Raw genomic sequence first — 23,625 nt, 5'->3', positions numbered from 1 at the left:
GTGGGAGCTCAGAAGACCAGAATGCAAATTGGACTGTGTACATTGAAGACAGGGCTCAAGTGGGTTTAAAGGAAAAGAAGGACAGTACTGGTAATTCGATAGATGCTGTTTGTGTTATGTTCTGGCTGAGAAGTTATCTGTATTTTTCTCATTTCCTAAGACTTTCAGTGAGGCTTATTTAAAAATGTATGGACTTCTTAATCTGGCAGGAGAAATGTCTAACATAGTATACAGGCAGTATAGCATTCAGGTAGTGGAATTCATATTACTGTAGGCTTGTATCTAAATTTGTCCTGTCCGCAGGACACATCAACGTGGGCAGCGAACCTAGATGGGGAGGAATAAAGGGACAAGAGACACGAAAAATGACAGCAAGACAAAAGTTCTGATCAAGCTGCAAACTTTTATTGTTCACACAGGGGTATTTATATGCTGGGGATGGGGAAGCTCTCTAATCAGCAATTGCTGGATGTGGGTGGGTATTCATATGTTGGGGATGGGGAAGGTCTCTAATCAGCAATTGCTGGATGTGGGTGGTAAAACTGCCAGCTGCAAGATGTCTGATGATTCTGATAACCGCAGGATGTTCCAGGGAGATAGGTAGCTGCAAGATGCCTCCTGGGCAGGATGTCTCCCACGGGGCTGTCAGACTAATCTTTGAAGGAGAATTTCCTTCTAGTTCCCGACATAAATTTATTGTGATAATTAGGAGTAGAAAGCAGAGCAGAAAGTTTTGAAAAACTTGGACTTGAAATGTGGGAGTTAAACTGGAACTAAGGAAGTTGTAGTTGTTAAAGACATTACTGCCACTAAAGAAATGCTAAAGACTTTGCCCAGAGAGAGTAAGAAAGATGGCATGAAAGTATCTCAGGTACTGGTAAGACCACACCCATATATGGCTTAAGGATGTAAAGGTAAATATACACTTAAGAAAAGACCAGTAGAGAATCCTTCTTGTACAAGAGGACCTAGGAAGTATTCTCATTGTGCACAACTACCCAGGCATTCAGAGGCTGCTACAGCCAGGATCTCTGGAGGTTTGGTTACTGCTTGAAATGGCAGCAGACTTTGGTGTCAACCACATGGTGCTGCTTCTGCATGAATGCAGAATACCAAAGTTAGGGGTTTATGGAAGCTTCCACCAAGATTTTAAAGAAAGGCCAAGAAGGACAAAGTGCAGCAAAGTCAGAGTCCTTGAGGGTACCTCCTGAGAATTCAAAGTGTGGAAATATGAGAAGGAAGCCAAAGCTACAGTGGAGACCCCAATATTAAAAAATGCCTGTAACTTGGGACATTATCCTAGGAAAACTGGAGGAATTCCACAAAGACAAGCCAACAAAATGGCGACTTGGGTTGCAACCAACAAGGCCACAGGAGCAGAGCTATACAAGCCCTTTAGAGAGAACATCAAGATGCCATATGCCCCAGGTGCTGAACACAGAATTACAGAACATGTTTGCCCCACCTAATTTCAGTAATTCTTTTTCCTATCTCTTCTTTGTCTGTCCCTAATTTTGTGAATGGAAATCTTTACTCTGTATCATTATATATTGCATACTTGTAAATTGCTTTTAATTTTATAGGAGCTTACAATGCAAAATTGTCTTGAGCCTCAGAGAAGACTTTGGACTTCAGCTTTGATCAAGTTCATAACTATTGAGACAATGGTGCCTCTTAAGAGTGGAATAAATGTATTTTGCTATATCAAATGAGTGTTAGATTTTGGGGCCCAGGAACAGAATGTTATGGTTTAGCTGTGATATCTCCCATAATCTTACATGTGAGACAAACCAGAAGGTTTGGAAGAGATATAAACCCAGTCAATAAATTAATCCCATAATTAACTGATTAACTGAGTGGTACCTGAAGTGGTAGGATGTGTATGTAGGAGGTGAAAATTTGGGACACAATTTTGGGGTATATATTTTGTAACTGAAGTGAGGAGTCTCTCTCTTACTGCTTTCTGATCACCATGTGAGATGCTTCCCTGTGCCACATCTCCAGCCATGATGTTTAGCCTCATCTTGAGCTCTGAGGAATGGAGATAGCCTTCTATGGACTAAGATCTCCAAAACAGTGAGCTGTCAAATACACTTTTCCCCCTCTAAAATGGTGCTGATCTTTTGGTCTCAGCAGGAAAAAGGCTGTCTAAAACACATGGTCAAACAGCCACAATAAACACTGAAATCAAATATTTCAAACAGCTTCAATAAACACTGAAATCAAAGATTCAGATTGCTGGTTATTTTTGTCCTTGATAGCTATCAGACTTATTACCAAAGTCACTCTGTCTACATCATTTTAGGATTTAGGAAAAGGAGATTTGTTGATGTGGTTTATAGTCAATCCTTAAAAAAATTGTCTCTGAGCAAAGCCTGAGTGCAAAAAACTTTACAGGTTGATTAAATGAAACTGATCAGAAAAATACATTAATTTAGGCATTTATGATCAAATGTAAATTTACCCTAAATCCATGAGCTCAAAGATATAGAATTTTAAAAACAGGAGTTTTAAAAAATTACACAGCCACAATTCTTTAAAAAAAAGCATGCAAAACATGTTTATCTGATGAGAGTTTACTTTTAGCTTAGATTAGAATCAGTTCAGATATTTAAGGAATGTTGTAGCCTGTGAAGTCCTTAGGTAAAGATTTTAAGTAACAGAAGACTGGTATATGTGAGATCATTCCATTTTTTCCCTGTGCTGTACCATTAGGGAGGAGTGTGTAAAGAATGCAGGCTAATAATTTTGAAAGCATATAAACTAGTCAGCCATGCCAGAATCAGAGTTTACTTAAGAGTAGTACTTTTTTCCTTATGCCATAACAATTTCTCTGCAAGTTTTTCATTCAATTTAGAAGTGACACTCATTTTTTTCTTTCCTTTTTTCTTACCTAGTTCTCTGTAACTCTTTCTTTCAGGCTTCCTCAATTTCCATTTTATATGCATGCTTAAAAGTGATAGAGATCTAGCATAAGCTAGGAAGTAAGGAAAGCCATGTGCAGTGGCCCACACCTGTAATCCCAGTTGCTCAGGAAATTGAGGGAGGATTATCCCAAGTTCAGAGTCAGTCTTAGCAAAAATGAGATGCTAAGCAACACAGTAAAACCTGTTTCTAAATAAAATACAAGATACACCTGGGGATGTGGCTCAGTGACCGAGTTCCCATGAGTTTAATCCCTGGTGCTGTCTCCCTAAATAAAAAAGTAAGGAAATCTGCTGTATTATGTTTTGCCTGGACAGCCCACATCTTTTTTCTTTCTTTCTTTTTTGTTCCTTAATCCTAAAGTATTACTTTAATCAGGGCACCAATTGCTCTCATCTCTAAATTTACTACTCCCTCTTTAGGGAACCAGGAATAAGTTTCAGTAACAAATTTTAAGAACTGCAATAATTGTAGCTTTCTTGATTTAAGTATAGTCTTAAACATAAGAATAATAAAAAAATGCCTTTTTTTGGATCCTAGCTGTCCCATATTTTACACCAGGCTATATACTTGCTCCTCACCTTTCTTTATCTGATGCATTTCCTCAGGAGTGTCCCTTTATCTGACAATTGAAGTTCCTCTATATTTGGTCCCTGTTCAGGCACAAACTTGTGCAACCTAGACAGCTGTTAATTCAGAAAGCTGCTAGGGGTATTGGGGAATAGAGAAAAGACAAACAGATACACAAAGAGAGAGAAAACTGGGGCCCAGTGGATCATTACACCCTGATAGGGATGCAATTATCCAGAGCCCCCTCAGCATATTTATTATATAGGTTATAACATCAAAAGGATTTTTTTGTGTGAGAAAGTTTCTTCAAAACAAACAGGTTGAAAGATAAAGCCTAATTATAGTATTGAACTTTGCTTTCATAATCCTTTATCACTGCAGCTGGTGTCTGAACTCAGGTTAGAATTGATAGTCTCATGGCAAGCATGGGACCTTGCTTGAAGAGGGTATCACCATAGTAACTTGGCAGTCTTAACTCGTGTCTTTGCACCAGGAGTACCCAGCTCAGGAGTGCTGCTTTCACCAGAAAGTTCAAGGACCATAATTCAAATCAACACTCCTGACACATTCCTCTGGGTCCAAGATGAAAACAAACATCTCAGCAGATGGGCATGGTTGAGGAAAGCATCTCAGATCATGGCAACTAGGAAACAGAGAGCTTCACTTAACAGTGACAAGAAGCAAATCTCAAAGGCACACCCCAATGACCTAATTCTTCCAGCCACATTCTAACTTGCTACATTTATCATCCAGTTAATCCATTAGTAGGTTAACTTACTGATTAGGTTAAAGTTCTCATAACTTCATCATTTTATCTGTGAAACTTAATACATTGTCTCTCACATGAGCTTTTGGGGGACATCTCATATCTCAAATATAATATTTCATTCCATCCCCCCAATGCTCATGCTCATCTCACAATGAAAAATATATTTAATACATTTCTAAGAGTTTGCATTGTCTTAACAGTTCAAGGATTGCCCCATATTATAAATCCATTTTTTCTGATACCCAAATCAAACTCTCAAATGAATGTCTGTAAAAATAAAAAATAAATTACATATATCAAATATATAATGCTGTACAGAAAACTGTTTCACTACAAAAGGGAAAAATAGGACCACAGAGATAATGGATGGACTCCCCAAAACGACTGAAATCCAGCTGGTCAAACAAGTTCTGTAATTCTACATGCAATATCTGAGGCATGTGGCATTGTGATGTTCTCTTCAAAGGGCTTATACAGCTCCACCCAATGGACTTGCTGATTGTAGTCAACATAGCCTCTTTTTATTGGTTTGATTTTGCACAAATTCTGCAGATTACCTCAGCAGATGTTCCATCTTAACAGAATCTGTTAAGCTAAGGTTTCTCCACTGTTGCTTTACTTCCATCTCACTTATTCATACATCACCCTATCAGAAGTTGTCCACAGGGACTCTGACCCTAATAAAGTTTTCTTGGTATCCCAAATCTTATTTTGAAATCTTGTGGGCTGGGGATGTGGCTCGAGAGGTAGTGCGCTCGCCTGGCATGCGTGCAGCCCGGGTTCGATCCTCAGCACCACATACCAACAAAGATGTTGTGTCCGCCAAAAAATAAAATAAATATTAAAACTCTCGCTCTCAAAAAAAAAAAAAAAAAAGAAAAGAAAAGAAATCTTGTTGTAAGCCTCAATAAGCCCTACCATTAGCATTCTGCATTCCTATAGACCCAGCACCACATTAATGTCAAGGTCAGCTCTCCTACTAAGCAGTAGTCAAACCTCTTGGAACCAAGGCCACAGCAGCCTCTTAGAGCCTGGGTAGCTGAGTCCAGTGCAACATTTTTTACGCATGCATGTGCAAGCATGGTTCCCCAGTGGTCTCTTCTCAAATAAAATTTTTACTTTGAAACCCTTAAGCCTGAGGTGAGTATAATCTTGCCAATCCCTGAGATTCCCTCAAGCCATGATTCCTATTATGTATAAAGTGCTTAGTATTACTTTACTTTATATGATTTTTTAATGGCCCCTGTCACATCCAGCAATGATATTTACTCAGTTTCCTTGAACATGGGTTGATAAGGGGATTGGTTAAGAAAAAAGACAGACACAAATATAGAAAAGAGGAACTTGATGGACCAGCCAAACTCCTGTGGGAGAAGGCTGACTATGAGCAGGGTCCACACATTCATTATATAGGTTTAAACATCAAAAGTATTTACTGTGAGAAAGCTTCTTTAAGATAAACAAAACAAAGTTTGTTGTTGTGGCTCAGTGGTAGAGCACTTGCCTGTCCCATGTGAAGAACTGGATTTGATCCTCAGCAATACATAAAAATAGATACAGAAAATAAAGACAATGTGTCCATCTACAACTATTTTTTTAAAGATAAACAAAACAAAGTTGTGAGCAAAACAGCTTAATTAGGGCTTATCAGCTTGTGCCCATATATATTCTACTTCCAGGCAGCTAGAATTTGAACTCAAGGATACTAAACTAATAAATTCTTTGGTGGGCACAGAATCTACCTTAAAACAGGGGTCACCATCAAATGATAAATTTTCTATTGGCACATTTGCTCTGAAAAATTCCCAAGGCAGGTGTCAGCCTCTGTCTCTGGGTAGTTCAAAAAAAAAAATGACTCATTCACCATTTCCAATAGGTCACAACTTTGTTAGCCCCAGTTTTAGTTGCACTTTTATGGCCAAACCATAAATTTTAAAAATGATTCTGCTCTGTTTTCTGCCTCTGATCATCATGGTAAGCTTGATTAAAAGATGCTAGCAACTTCCATACCAAAACTGGAATGCTGTGTTCCCTTAAAATTGCATTCAGATTAATTAATCTGCCTTGTTTAAATTCAGCCTCATAGAAAGTCTTAGAACATGAAATGTTGACAACTTTTTAGCCAGAATGTAATATGAATGTTTTGTATTCAATTTCCAATAGAGTCTTCCATCTCTTCTGAAAGCTCAAAACTCCAATCTTATGCTACCTAGTCCTATCAGCACTCTGGTTTTTTGAACTCCCACCAGAATCACCCATTAAGCTCTGCTTACGACAATTTAAAAATTTTCCAGCTTGTGTCTCTCAACTTTTCTAAATCTCCCCCCACCAACCGCCACCCTCCAGCAAACCAGCTCCAAATGTTTCTGAAACACATGATCAAGATAGTCACAGCAACAACTTCACTTCTAAGCACCAACTTATATTTTTGTCAGCTTTGAATGCTGCTACCAAAGCACCTCACAAGAACAATGTAGAGAAGGAAAAGTCTATTTTGGCTCATGGTTTCAGAGGTCCAAACTAGGGTTAGCAGATTCCATAGCTTTGAGCACAAGTTGAAGACAAATGATATGGTGTTAAAGCATGGTGGAGGTAACCAGCTCAGGACATGGCAACAGGAATCTGAGAGACCTCCCCATACCAGGGACAAAATATAAATTCAAAGGCAAACTTCCAGTGATATATTTCCTCCAGCCATACACTACTTGCCTACATTTACCATCCAATGTGGGTACAAATGCATGGAGGACTTGCTATACATTAAGGGTGCCTGAGTCGAAGGTCACTCCCCTTGTGCTAGATGTGAGAGCAGCAGGCTGCTAACCCCATAGGCACAGCATTGTATGATGCTGAGTATGATGCCACATTGCAGTCCCAGTGCTTGCTCCATGGCCCACTCCTCAATTGGTTGCCACAAGTGTCCAAAAATTATATTGGTGGCTGCCTATAATCTGCTTAGCTACTGCCCAAATATATATACATGGTAATTACACAATGAAATCAGACCTTCTTTCAGCTTGGTCTCCAGAGGTCTTCATTCATGACTCTACAGTGACACTCTCCTCTACCCAGTTCCATGGACCTCCTTGCTGGATTACAGAGAGTCCATGCAACCCAATTAATCCATCAGTGGATAAATCCACTTATTCATTTGAAGCTTACATAATCAGATTTTCTCTGAATCTTCTTGCATTATCTCATAAACAGCTCTTGAGGGACACCTCATATCTAAATCATAATGGTACTATCCTTAGTATTATTTCAGCATTAATAGAACCAACGATGCACATCAAGGCAACCAGTAAAAAACAACAGAATGAAAATCATTGTCTCCAATAGTTATAAGTAGCAAAAATGAAAGAAGTTGTTTATTGAAACACTGTTAGAGCTGGAGTCATTGAAGGGGGTGGCTGCCAAATATAAGCTATAGTTAGTCTTCTTTTTCATGACATGAACCCATTTGTCAGTAAAATATATATGTATCCCCTCAGAGAATACAAATTTTAATAGAACAAAAATAAACATGGTTACAAAAGTTACAATTATTTGCAAATGTAGTGACTAAGTCAGGGACATACAATAAATGAACAAGAACATACACCAAATATTTGTAATATAAAGCATTTTCCTAATGCCTAAGCAAAAGGAAGCAATAGTAAAAGAGAAACACAAAGGTAGTTTGCATAATAAGTAAACTCAAATTTGAGAGACAGGCAATAGAGAAACACAAAGGCATGCCATTTTGTAAGTAGTCAGTATGTTGGGTTGATAGGATAATACTATGTGTAATCAAATGTTGATTTTCTAAGTTTAAGTATCTCTTGATAGTATCACAGCAGAATTAGCTTTTAAAAATTTTGTTAATACAAAGAGTTAGGAATTCAGTTGTATATTATATAAAATTCATTTAACAATTAATTAAGATCATTTTTTATAAAAATGGTAAATTATGTAAGTAGATAAACAGTTATTTATTTACCTGTGTATTGCCAGGTTAATTCTAAGGGACGATTGTTATAGTTTGGAAATAATTTGAATATTCCCCTCCAAGGGTTAATTTGTTGGGAATCTGTTCTTAAGTGTGGTGAACTTAATAGGTTGTAGAGCCAGGTGCACTGGCACATGCCTCTAATCTCAGTGGCTCTGAAAACTGAGTCAGGAGGATGGCAAGTTCAAAGCCAGCTTCAGCACAATGAGGCACTAAGCAACTTGGTGATACCATGTCTCTAACTAAAATACAAAATAGAGCTGAGGATGTTGCTCAGTGGTTGAGTGCTCCTGAGTTCAATCCCCAGTAAATACCCCCACCCAAAGAAACAATATTGCAGAAACTTTAAGATGTAGAACCTAGTGGGATATTATTAATTGCCCTTCCTAACCTCTTCCTCTTGATTTATGCCTGTTCATATGATATTTTACCCTCTCAGGTACTGCTGTCTTTTTTATATCATATGTAGTCTGTTTCAGTGCCGGTACCATATTCTTGACCTCTCCAGAATTGTGAAATAAATAAGTGTATTTTCCTCATAAATTACTCAGATTCATTTTTTTAAAAATCATAATGACAAAATAACTAATGCAAACTATGTTTTAATTTCTATATATGTATTGCTGGATTCTATTACATTGCATATTTTCCAAAAGATAAACAGCAATGTTTATCAATGAAGTGGACTGGTTTTCTTCTTATCTCTTGTCTCTGTCTTTGTTGGATATTGATTTTAATATTTTGACTGTTTAAAAACAAAGAAAGCAAAGATTATTATTTAAACACATATTATGAATCATTAGTGGTTTAAGCATTTTGTGCTCTTTATTAAACTCAATCTTGATCCATAAAAATAATCGTGCAATATCTTTTTGCTGTGTATTTAGGAATATTTAACTCCAAAATTATCTGTTCTTAAATGTATTGCAATATCTGCATGCAAAATTTTCTTGGCCAGATAAATTTCATATAATAATCCCTTTCAAATGTGTTTAAATTCCAACTTAGTACTCATCTGCTTAAGTTTTCTTTTATTTTATTATTACTAACAGATTTCTTTTTATTTATATATGACAGTGGAATGCATTACAATGGTTATTACACATGGAGAATAATTTTTCATATCTCTGGTTGTATACAAAGTATATTCACACCAATTTGTGTCTTTATACATGTACTTTGGTTAATAATGATCATCACATTCCACGATCATTTCTTCTTTCCCTTCCCCTCCAACCCCTCTGCCCTATCTAGAGTTCCTCTATTCCTCCTATGCTCTTCTCCCTATCTCACTATGAATCAGCCTCCTTATATCAAAGAAAACATTTGATATTTGTTTATTTTGGATTGGCTAACTTATCTTAGCATTATCTTCTCTAACTCCATCCATTTACCTGAATATACCATGATTTTATTCTCTCTTATTGCTGAGTAGTATTTCATTGTGTATATATGCCACATTTTCTTATCCATTCATCTATTGAAGGACATCTAGATTGGTTCCACAGTTCAGCTATTGTGAATCATGCTGCTATAAACATTGATGTGACTGTGTCCCTGTAGTATGCTGTTTTTAAGTCCTTTGAGTATAGACCAAGGAGAGGGATAGCTGGGTCAAATGGTGCTTCCATTCCCAATTTTCCAAGAAATCTCTATACTGCTTTCCATTTTGGCTGCACCAGTTTGCAGTCTTACCAGCAGTGTATGAGTGTACCTTTTTCCCCACATCCTCACCAACACTTATTGTTGTTTGTCTTCATAATAGCTGCCATTCTGACTGGAGTAAGATGAAATATTAGAGTGGTTTTGATTTGCATTTCTCTAATTGCTAGTGATGATGAACATTTTTTCATATATTTGTTGATTGATTGTATTTCATCATCTGAGAAGTGTCTGTTCAGGTCCTTGGCTCATTTATTGATTGGGTTATTTATTTATTTATTTATTTATTTATTTTTGGTGTTTAACTTTCTGAGTTTTTATATATCTGAGAGAGATTAATGCTCTCTTTGATGTGTGAGGGGTAAAAATTTGCTCCCAAGATGTAGGCACTCTATTCACCTCACAGATTATTTCTTTTGCTGATAAGAAACTTTTTAGATTGAGTTCATCCCATTTATTATTCTTGATTTTAATTCTTGTGCCAAAGGAGTCTTATTAAGGAAGTTCGGGCCTAATCCCACATGATGGAGATTTAAGCCTACTTTTTCTTCTATTAGACACAGCATCTCTGGTTTTATTCCTAAATCCTTGATTCATTTTGAGTTGAGTTTTGTGCACGGTAAGAGATAGGAGCTTAATTTCCTTTTGTTGCATATGGATTTCCAGTTTTCCCAGCACTTGTTAATTACAAGTGGTGAAAGATGGCATCCCTGTATTGTTCCAGTTTTAGAGGGAATGCCTTCAAGTTTTCTCCATTTAGAATGAGGTTGGCCTGGGTCTTAGCATGGATAGCCTTTATGATGTTGAGATATGTTCCTTTCATCCTTAGTTTTGCTAGTGTTTTGAACATAAAGGGTGCTGTATTTTGTCAAATGCTTTTTCTGCATCTATTGAGATAATCATATGATTCTTTTTTTATTAGTTGTTCAAAACATTACAAAGCTCTTAACATATCATATTTCATACATTTGATTCAATGGGTTATGATCTCCCATTTTTTTTTTAAAGAGAGAATGAGAGAGGAGAGAGTGAGAGAAGAGAGAGAGAGAGGGAGAGAGAATTTTTTTAATATTTATTTTTTAGCTCTCGGAGGACACAACATCTTTGTTGGTATGTGGTGCTGAGGATCAAACCCGGGCCGCACGCATGCCAGGCGAGCGCGCTACCACTTGAGCCACATCCCCAGCCCTATGATCTCCCATTTTTACCAAGTGTACAGATAGCAGAATCACATCGATTACACATCCACGTTTATACATACTGCCATACTAGTGTCTGTTGTATTTTGCTGCCTTTCCTACCCCCTACTATCCCCCCTCCCCTCCCCTCCCCTCCCATCTTCTCTCTCTACCTCATCTACTGTAATTAATTTCTCTCTCTTTTTTCCCCCTTTCCCCTCACCTCCTCTTATATGTAATTGTATCCCTATAGTACACTCTTTTTAGGTCTTTGGGGAATAGTCTGAGAAGGGGAATAGCTGGGTCAAATGGTGGTTCCATTCCCAGCTTTCCAAGAAATCTCCATACTGCTTTCCAAATTGGCTGCACCAATTTGCAGTCCCACCAGCAATGTACAAGAGTACCCTTTTCCCCACATCCTCGCCAGAACTTGTTGTTGTTTGACTTCATAATGGCTGCCATTCTTACTGGAGTGAGATAGTATCTTATTAGGGTGGTTTTAATTTGCATTTCTCTGTATCTGCTTAAGTTTTCTATTGATTCTTGAGTTATTTTTAAAATTCTCATATTCTAAGAAAATAATCTTTTATTTCAAGATTGTAAAAATTAATGTCACAAAATTATTAATTTTACTTTTACTTCCTATGTTACTTTGAATTATTTTCTTACCATTTATATTTCAGTGTGATCGTGGGATTTTTCTCTTCAAAAGTTTAATTATATATTTCATCTAAATTGTAATAATTTATAAAGCACCATTTATTGAAGAGGCTATCTTTCCTCTAATGCATGTTTTTGGTGCCTTGGTCTTATATAAGATAATTGTCTGAAATATAAAGTAATATTTATCAAGAAAATCAATATATATATATATATATATATATATATAGAGAGAGAGAGAGAGAGAGAGAGAATGATATTTGAAATCTGAAATATAAAGTAATATTTATCAAGAAAATCCATATATATATATATATATATATATATATATATATATATATATATAGAGAGAGAGAGAGAGAGAGAGAGAATGATATTTGAAATCTTCTCCTTCACCCACAGAGCAAAAGTAAATGCTCACCAGTATACCAAAATCTGTGAGATAAACAAAGTTTTCAAGTGTTAATTTTAAATTCTTTACAAAATAAAATGAAAGAACAAATTGTATTATTCTGCTAACATACAAAACAAGAAATTGTAACTAAACTGACAAATATGCACACCATATTACTATATTAGATAAAATTAAGCAAATAGTTTATAGACAAATGCCCACAGATCATATTGAATGAAATTTACCCCAGGTGGATATGGCTAAGACAATGGTTTCTCTCTACCTTTATCTCCAAATCAAGGGTTACTACATATCATCTAGAGAGATATGAAACAACATTTTTATCCCCTATGATTCCAAGTAGAAGAAGTTTAATTTTTGGTGGATGTGGCCAAGAAGTGGGACTTTGTAATTATATACAGCCTCTACATATAGGATTGTGACTACAGTTCAAGTAAGTCAAGATTTCTGTGACCCACATCACCCTTGACCCAGATCACCTACAGAGCTGGTATTCCACAAAAGGAGAAGAAATCTTGAAAAAAAATTGAGATTACTGTCCCAAGGAAGAAATCAGATTTTTTTATACTAAAAATGTGACCAAATTCACTATGATAGCATTTCCCAAATAAAAGTAATAACAACCAAGCAAAACACATTCTAAGCAAACATTATAAAAGTAATAACAACAAAGCAAAGACTATAGAGAAAAATTTATACTTGTAAATCCTATATTACCTAGAATGTCAAGTTTCTCTTAATATTTTTTGAGATGCATGTACCTTTATTTTATTCATTTATTTATATGTTATACTGAGAATCGAACCCAGTGCCTCACACATGCAAGGCGAGTGTGCTATCACTGATCCACAGCCTCAGCCCCTAGAATGCCAAGTTTTCAACAAGAAGTTACAAGATATGAAGAGCAACAGAAATGTATGAATCTTACACAGGAAGAAATAAATACATGCATGAGACACTATGTGAAAAACACTTAATATCAGAAATAGTAAAGACAATGTAGCAATTACAAATGTTTAAAATTTAATCAGTTAATAAATATATAAGTATTGTTACATGTGTTCAAGATCTTAATAAATCACACTTAAAGAAGCAAAGAATATAGGAAGACAGTTTCATCACATAATGAATATCAATAGAACAAGAAAAACAGTAAAAAGGGACCAGATGAATACTTCAGATTTGAAAACTACATTAATGTAAAAGTGTTTAGAGAGTAAAAACAAACTTGAAATGACAGAATATATGAAAACTTGAATAAAGATGGACACAGACCATATAATTTGACCAAGAGAAAAAGAATGAAAAAAATAAAATGAAATATAAGACAGAAAGGAAAATATACTCTTTTAGTCAAACAAAACTTAAGAACATTTCATGCTAATAGATATCTGCTTGGCAGCAAATGTTAAATGTTCTAGACAATGGAAAATTACATGAGTCAGAAACTTGAAACTATACAAAGAGAAGATAAGTGTATGAAAATGAATAAATAAACATGAAACAATATTTTTTTCTGTTCATTTTAATTAATCTAACAAATCATTCATTAAAAATAAAAGTAACATAATTGCATTCAGTGAGTATAGGCTATGGACAAATAAAATGAACAATAACAATGATATAAGTGTTAGGAAGAGAGATTATAAACATTCTTTCTTATGATAATTGCACTACCAGGAAGTGGTATGATATTATTGGGAAGTAGACATGTATTAATTGTAATATATGTCAAATTCCAGGGCAACAATTAAAAGGAGGAAAAAGAACAGTCAATCTGCTAATAGAGGGCAAAAATTAAAATTATATAAAAAACTCAGTTAAAACTCCAAGGGTTATAAAAACTACGGAAGACAAAAGGTGACAAAAGAACAAAGTAGAAAGACATTAAAAATTTGTAGATACTATTCCAAATATTTCAATAATGAGTTTAAATGGCAATGGTCTAAATATACCAATTAAATACAAAGTTTCTTAGATTGAGTAAGAAGTTAAAACTCAATTAAATATTCTCTCCAAGAAATCCTTGTCAATATCAGCATATAGAGAGATTAGCAAAAATATTGAGACAGAGGTAAAATGATAATATTAGTTCAAAGAAAGTTGGAATAATCATATTAATTTTATACAAAGAAGACTTCAAAGCAATGAAAATTATCAGTAATAAAAATGACTTTACATAACAATAAAGGTGCAAATTTTTAAAATTTAATATAACCATAGTTTATGTATATGTCTCTAACAAAAGAGCATCATAACACATGAACTTTAAAAATAAACAATAAAAATATAAGGAGAAATAGATTAATTTACAATCATGCTTGGAGACTTCAACAATTTTTAATCTGTGTTAGACAGACTCTGGAGGTAAAATTTCAATATGAACATAGCTTAATTCAATTTTACTATTGAACAATTAAATCTAATTCACATTTTTAAAATATTTCATCCAGCAATAAAATAACAAACATTCTCTGAAGTTAACAGAATATTTGCCAAGGTGGACCACACTCTGGGATATAAAACATAATAAATATAGAACAATACACTTCATTTGAAATATGCTCACAAAATACAATGCAACTTGGAGCTGGAGTTGTGGGCCAGCAGTATTGTGCTTGCCTAGCAAGTGCCAGGAGCTAGGTTCAATCCTAAGCACTACACAAAAATAAAATAAAGGTATTGTGTCCGACTACAACTAAAACAAACAACAAAACAAAATAAAAATGACTTTACATAACAATAAAGGTGCAAATTTTTAAAATTTAATATAACCATAGTTTATGTATATGTCTCTAACAAAACAAACATAAAAAGAAACACAATGGAATTCAGGCAAAAATCAATAAAAGAACTGTAATTAGTGAATTCCCAAATATTTAGAGATTAAATATTATATTTGAAATCAAAACAAAGGGCAAAAGAGAAGTCTTTAAAGTAAAGATATATTTCAATGTAAATAAAAATTTAAAATAGACCTTATCAAAATCTTTGTGATATAGCAAAGATGGTGCCTACATAAAAACAAACAAAAAAAAAATTAGAGCATCTAGTTCACGTACTTGTACAGGTGAGACCTAAAGTCAATATTTTAAACTTTAACTTGAGTAAGCAAGAAATACAAGATAAGAAAACTAAATAAAAGAAGAAAAGTACTAAAATAAAAATAAAATTTTTGAAAAGAAATAATGAAATTGAAGTTATAATAATCACTGGAGAAATCAGCAACACTTAAAGTTGCTTCTTTGAAAATGTCAATAAAATTTATGAACATCTAGCAAGGTTAAGTAATATACATAAATCAGCCATATCATAATGGATATCATAATGTCCCATTGCTCCCAGGGATATTAGCAAGATAATTAAAAATGTTATAAACAACCATTTGCCCATAAATATGATAAACCAGAAAAAAACCAATTAATTTACTTAGTAAAACAAGGAAAGACAGATAATAAGAATATACTTTTCTTTGTCAAAAAATTAAGTCAATGATTAATAATTTTCTAAAACAGAGAACCGAAAGCCTAGATGAATTTACAGGTGAATTTGAACAAATGGGTAGAACAGAAATTAAGCCACTTCTTTATAATATCTTCCACATAATATAAGGAATATGACCTAAATCATTCTACAAGGTCATCATTACACTAAGACCAAACGAGGCAGAGATCTCACAAGAAGAAAATACTATGTACTGTGATCTCTCATGAACATTGATGTAAAAATACACAAAATAATACAAAAATCAAATTCTGAATGTATGAAAATAATTATTCACTAAAATAAAGTGATTTTTGCAGCTATGCATGCTCATTTAATAAAGAAAAAATATGTAAACCTCATTTAAAACATAAAGAAGAAAATTATCTGATTTCATAAACAGATAGAAATGCTCTACAGAACTCCACTTATAATACAAATTCTAAGCAAACTAAGTAATGGAAATGTTCTTTAACTTGGTTAAAAAAAATCTATAAAAATCCCACTTAGTTGCATCAGCAAGATGACAGATTAGGTCTGCAAAATGGCAGATTAGAATGTTTCACAACCTGTTTACTCCATGGAAATATAAAATAAATAACTGACAACCAAGAGTATCTTTGTGGGAACTGTAGAAACTAATTAACAAGATACACCAGTAATGCAAACTGCTAATCAAAAAAAAAGAAAAGTCATTGTTAATTCTATGTCACCTTTATTCAATCTTTTTCTATCACCTCCTTGGCATGATATCACACAGCTAGAAAAATACTTTCCAATTTTTGGTCCCTATCTCAGAATGGGATGAGAAAAGGAGAGCTTTCTTGCAGTGTCTAACTTGTCCTAGGGCTACCTAAGTGACACTTCCATCTCACTTGATGCAGGGTATTGATAGAATTATGGCATAGTTTGGATATCAAGTTGGAGGCATCAGAAAGAAATAGTGAGTTTTGTGATACAAGAGAATTGCAGCAGTACTTCAGACTTTTTGTTGCCCAAAAGCAAGAGATTTTCTTTATTTTTGCATTATATTTATACATAATAATGGGATTCATTCTGATATACTCATAAAAGCACATTACAATATTTGCTTCATTTCAATCCCAAGTACTTCCTATTTCCCTCCCCTCATACTTTACTCTGGTATTCTTATACTCATGGTCTGAGAAGAGGAATACGATACAATGTCTAAAAGTCCAAGAAGCAGAATTGAGACACTTATGGAAAATAAAACACATAAATGCAACTGTTCTTATAAAAGAATTGGAGAATATGAAAAATAACCCTGGAAAAGACACCGCCCTCCCCCCCCAGCAAAGGTTTAAGAAGGCATTGAGATTTTGTACCAGTCTATTTAATATTGGTTATCACCTATGTATGGCCATAATAAAACATGGGAGAGTTGGGAGTCACTTCAATACCCAATTTCAACAAAATATCAGAAGACATCAAAAAACAGTAAGACATAGTTTATTCAAAAGAACAAAATAAATCTCAGGTAACCCGCACTACGGAATTACATAAAACAATTTTTTAAAAACTGTCCTCTATCAATCATCACATTTTTAATTTTTTTTTAATTAAATTTTATTTTGAATTTTTAGAAGTAAAGAAGCTTTAACACTATATAAACTGTTAACAAGACAGGTTATGTCAAATTTCCCTAATACACTGTTTCCCTTTTATTGAAAATACTCAAAAATATTTATATTGCATCTATTAAAAATACAATAATGGATACTTGTATTTAACAATTCCATGAATAAAAACTTCTAGTATATCCATTATTTCCATGACACTTGAAATACTATTAGATGTCAATTTAAATTCTTAGAAACTTAACACTTTTCACAATGAGAAAATAGAAAACAATATGTTTTATGAGCAAGCCTGAAACATTTATTCTCATTTCAAAAGATAAAAGATTAAGTGTCAGGATCAACATAACCATAGAGAAAGATTACTTTTGTTTTTAACCTTTACTATTGGCTCAGGAAAAAATAAATGATAATGCACAATCTATTGGTGAATATGAATTCATTATCACATCATTCTCTATTTCATAAGGGAAGAAAATAGGTTTAATGTTAGAGAAGAATCAGTTTAACACAATTTTGCTATTATCACAATTTAAGAAATGTCCACAGGAACCTCTTGGAAAACGGTTTACTGACTATTCATCCATTGGGAGATTTGGCAAACCTAAATCCACATAAGGGAATAATTCAAGGCATCTTTTGTCTTCACACATACTACTTATCCTCAGCACAAGGTACAGATTAAATGTCTTGAGAAGATCACATCTTCTATGGTTTGGATGTGGCTTAAGTGTGTCCCTAAAGAGCTCATGGACTGTAAGCTTTGTGCCTAGTGGGCGATGTTAAGAGATGGCAGTACCTTTAAGAGGTGGTCCTAGTGAGTAGTCACTACTGACTCCTTCCCACTCTCTGGTGTCCTGCCTCACCACCCTCTGACACACCCTCCTGCATGGATTGTAATGCCATCCACTATGAACTGATACAGCCAGAGGCCCTTGCCAGAGTCAATTCTATGCTACCTGTGAACTTTTGACCTCCCAAAACATGAGCTAAAAAAAATCTTAATAAATAACCTAGCCTTAGTTATTTCATTATAGCAATTGAAAACAAAATAATACACCTTATATCAACTTTAGCAACTTAATGAATGCCTAGATTGTCCCATTAGTTGTCACTTAATGTCACCTCTTTCCTGGGGACTACTGGTCTGAGGCTTTTGTTCAATCATGTTAATTAACATTCCATTCACCATTGATATGAAAAGTAAGTTATAAGCTTGATAATGCCTTTCTCTCTATAACTCAAATATAATGAGCATAATAACATTGTATTCTTATTGAATACAGAAAAAAAATTAATCATGATCCAACAATTTTCAATGTCTGGAAATGATGCACAGATATACCTTTATCCACAATCATCCTTCATTTCACAATTCTTGTTTAAAACAGAATGTCTTCATATTGTCTATGTTTTTCAGTTTTAATCTCTTGGTCCTACAAATGATGGGAGATGATTTTATGTATTCACACAGATTATTACTTATTTCAACTGTTTTATATCTATCAAATACAAATACAAAAATTTATTAAGTATTACACCTGTCATTTAACTGGTCCGCCGTCCCATTCCTACTAATCAGCTCAGTGTCCCTACTGAACATAAAAGTAATGTATTTATTACATCTTTATACTGTGAAGCCTTATTTTAGTATTCAGTCCTAAATATTTATCTTTACAATAAATAAATTTATTCATTCTACTATAAAGATGACAAAAACTTCCAAGTTGTTTTTATTGTATTTAATAAGCATTTTATTTTCTATTAAAGTGAATGTACATTAAGCAAAACATTATGATAATAAATAGGCTACAGCTGCTCTATGGCATCCATGAAATATCTTCATTTTTGGGAGAATAAAACTAGTATATCCATCCTTTTTTTCATTTGATAAAATTTTCATAAACTGGAGATAAAAAATTGGTATAATCTTAACCAACCATTAATCATTATGCTAATTACTTTAATTTTTTTCAAGAATGACTTAAGATCTCCAAGAACCTGTGCAACAAATAGAAAAATGTAATTCAAAGATCTCACAGGAATATCTGGTTACAGTTATCAATGAAAATTCTGTTCTGCATAGGTTATGCTCCCAAATTATATATTCTCATTGGTCCTAATCTCTTTCATTTGATCCACTTATAGTAAATATTCAAAAACTGTTGTGAAACTATTTAGCCAAGATCTGTTTCCCACTGAAATGTAATTTCCATTATAATAGATACAATGTCTATAATGTTCATTCTTAAATTTCCAGATTCTGTCATAAGATCAGGTCCCAAATACGTACATAATAATTTTAAAATATAAAATTTCTTGGGCATCCTAGTTCATTTTTATTGTATGTTTTTGTGTTCAGATAAGGAGCATTCTACATGGAAAAATGGAAATACACTAAGTTTCTGTCAAAGACAGGAACTTTTAAAGCAAGGGAAATATTACATGCCTGATACATTTGTTATTTCAATTACAGTGTAGTTGCCACAAAGATATTCTGGCAGAAAGTATTTCAGTGCTGAGATAGCCTCAATATTCAGAAAGATAAACAGGAGGAAATATTTTTTTATTATTCTAATCTATATTTAAATAAAATGGAAAATAATAAGCTTCTTAGAATTATAGTCTAATAGAATCCTTTTTAAAAATATCATATAGGGTGGGGCGATTTTGCCAAGTTCCTGGGGCGGGCCAAGTCACCCCCACCTCTCTGGCCAGGTGCACCTATGGCCTTTCTTTTTATTTATTTATTTATTTTTATTTATTTATTTTTTGACATATCAAATTTCATACATTTGTTTCAAGTGGGTTATGAACTCCTATTTTTACCCCAAATACAGATTGCAGAATCACATTGGTTACACATCCACGTTTTTACATATTGCCATACTAGTGACTTTTGTATTCTGCTACCTTTCCACCTATGGCCTTTCTCAGGTGACTCACTGCACCAATTCTCTTTTCGGGCAGATGTGACACCTATGATCCCTTTGGCAACTTTCTTAGCCTGGTGGCAGAACATTCGGTCAGAATTTGAGCATTCTACTATTGAGAATTAAAGGAAGGAGCTACAGGTGCTCATTGGAGAATTAAAAGATCAAGATAAAGAACTCAATGATATCTTTGCTATATACATCAAAGACAACTTCTTTCAAGGGAAGAGGATCTGCAGAAAGTTTTGACTTTGGAGGAACGTTGCAGCAAATTAGAAAGTCAACTACATGAAAGAACTGAAATAATCAAGTCACTCATGAAGAAGGTAAAAGTCTTTGAGTCCAATCAAACTGAATGTCAAACAGTCTTTCAGAAGACTCAGCTGCAGCTTCAGAAAATGGCTCAAAAGGCAAAGCATTCTTCCCTTCTCTCTGAAGACCATGAGTAGAGAGAGAAACGAGGAAAGATGAGTTACTGGATATTGCCAAGTCAAAACAAGAATGTACAAATTCAGAACTGCATAATTTGAGACAGATTTATGTAAAAATAACAGAGTTATCTGCAGTTTTTTAGTTTCAATGTGGAAAATTCTCCGGAATTAACACAAATATATACTTCAAAGATTGAGAAATTGAAGGCCCTGTCATCCAGTATAGACATATGTTTATCAGACCTTGACAAAAACCACCTAAAAGTTGATGCTAAGAGGGAGAAAAATCAGAAGTCACTGGTTAAGGACCCAAAATCTGAGACTACATTGGCTCAGTAAAATAGGCCAGACAAGATTTCTTGTGAGGTATGCAAAGGAAAGAAACTACAGATTAATACTGAATTGGGAAAAAATGTATAATTGTTTTCTCATCTCTGTTTATAAATACTTAATGGAGAAATAAAAGTCTTGGTCTCTGGGTGGAAAAATCCAGAGTGAACCAAAAAAAAAAATCACAATGTGCAAGATCCAAGAAACATCACCAAAAGGTGGTGGAATTAGGTTTCAGAATGAAGAGAAGCAGCTCTCGGACACTTTCACATCTTTACCTGATGTAAAGCAGTGGCATGATGTCAATGTTTACCTAGGCCTGGCCAACTGTTCTGATTCAAAGCCACCTGAAAAGCTGAATGTGGACTGTCATGACCTTATGGAAAGTTCTGAGATTTCATGTGGCCCCAGGAATGAAGGATGTCAGGATGGCAGAGACCCATGTGAATCCAAGTGCTGCTACTCGAGTAACTTCATAATCGAAGACCCAGGTCACATGTCTGATATGGAATGGATGAGTATTTTCAATCCTTCTAAAATGCTAAGAATTACTCACCATAAATCTGTGTGCACTTGTTCAGGAAGTGTCAGTGCCACAAAATATAACTCCTCTATAAGTAAGCTAATCTCCATCCAGCATTCCCACTGTTTGAGTTCTCCAAAGTCTGTCCTAAGAAAGGATGAGACAGAGACCCCTCCTGATAAAAATAATTTCTCCAAGGGTTTGTTAATCAACAAAGATGCAGTATTTTCCAGCAATTTCTCACCCACAAGTAAGCTTCAGTGGTTGCTGGCAGAATCTCAGCAGATGGTCACTGATCTGGATTTGAGCATGACAGAAGTGCCTGAAGTAACTTAGAACTTTGAGTCAGATCAAAAGAATACCTTTGTCAGTCATTAAAAAATACAAAGTCAACTTGAGTATTCATTGTTATCTTGGCGCCAAATTTCTCATCTATATGGAGGGCAGAAAGCAGACATCAATGTGACTTCACCTTAGAACAAGAGAGGACTGTGATCCTTCACAGGTAGCATTTAACACCAAAGCAGAGCAGAAGCTAAAAGTTTATTTTTAAAAAACATTTGTTGTTTTCAGTTAACCATTTTCTTTTTTTTTTTCAGTTAACAATTTTCATGTCTAATAAATATTTCCATTTGTAAGCAGTGAGGCCTTATTTTATGTACACAGATTTGGAATTATGCTAAGAAGGAAAAAGGCCTCTGTAAAGGTACAGACTGCAGCTGGGCACTGGAGACTCTTCACATGGGGGATTAGATGAGCACCTGCATGTAGATGCCAACTTACCACCTGCTTTCCTAAACTATGCGCATCAGAGTCAGCTCCAGATATATGAGGAATAATTTTCTCTTCTCATACAATTTTAATGCTGGGCTTTGCTGTGTTAACAGACATGAAATGATATAATATAAAATGTTTTTAAGGGAAATGTCACCTTGGTGGCTGACAGGTGAGGTCCATCTGTCTTAAGACAGCAGAGCCCCATCTTGTCTGGGTCCATAACTCAAACAAAAGCTTGCTGGAAAACCAAGTTTCATATGAACATTTTTTTTATATTAAAGACTAAAACGCTTCCATTTTAGCTTGTAAATTTTATGTTTTAAAGAATACACTGTATGCTCTGTGTCCCTTCTAAGAAAATTGATCAGCTTCAGTTAATAAAAAATATTTTTATACTAAAAGAAAAAAAATCACATGGTTCAAAATTTGTAGATCTTTCAATTTAATGTGTCAAAACATCATTTTATTGGGTACTGGGGATTGAACTCATGGGAACTCAACCACTGAGCCACATCCTCATTCCTATTTTGTAAATTTTATTTAGAGACAGGGTCTTACTGAGTTACTTAGTGCTTCACGTTTGATGAGGCTGAGTTTGAACTCATGATCCTCCTGCCTCAACCTCTCCAGCCACTGGGATTACAGGTGTGTGACACTGCATTCTGAAACATTTTTAATTTTATTTACTGCTATTATCAATATTGAGTAGATCTTCTTCTCTTGTGTTGTATATTATTTCTCACTAAAATTAGATAAATTCATCAGCATTTCCTCTTTTGCTCATACTTTGAAAAGATTCCATTATTTGAATTAAACTTTACAATATTCTTTTCTTTTTTCAGAAATACAAAATTTCAGGGCAAATATATTCAAAGGCAAACAAATGATCATATATATATATATATATATATATATATATATATATATATACACACACACACACATATATATATGTCTATATGTGTGTGTATATTATATATGTATATTTAAGTCAGTATTATATATATATATAAAATACTGACTTAAGTTAATAATTGTGTTTAAAATCAACAAATATGTGACATCACTTTCTTAAATATCTTATTTATTTTCATTATTACACACAGAAGTATATAAATATAGCTTTTGGAAGAGTATCATGGTTTCTTTTAGCACTTCTCAAAGGTTAAAACAGCTGACATGTATCACTAAGAAGATTATATTTCTCTCTTAGGCTAATTAATACTTATTTCTTGTTTAATGCTTCACTTTTGCTGAGGCTGTCTTTGAACTCATGATCCTCCTGCCTCAACCTGTTCTGAACTTAATGAACTCATTTTCCAGTTAGGTTTTATAGCTGGCTTCCACATAGTATATAGGGAAATTAAGTGTTGAATAAAAGAT

General features: G+C 34.2%; 1 pseudogene; it reads left to right on the top strand.

Annotated features, from left to right (window-relative positions):
• Positions 1–1,340: 1,340 nt before the first annotated feature.
• On the top strand, positions 1,341–21,801 carry LOC101961048 (coiled-coil domain-containing protein 62-like; annotated as a pseudogene).
• Positions 21,802–23,625: the final 1,824 nt, after the last annotated feature.

Source organism: Ictidomys tridecemlineatus, chromosome X (assembly GCF_052094955.1).
Source record: "Ictidomys tridecemlineatus isolate mIctTri1 chromosome X, mIctTri1.hap1, whole genome shotgun sequence".
Classification (NCBI taxonomy): domain Eukaryota; kingdom Metazoa; phylum Chordata; class Mammalia; order Rodentia; family Sciuridae; genus Ictidomys; species Ictidomys tridecemlineatus.
This window is presented reverse-complemented; position numbering and strand designations above follow the sequence as displayed.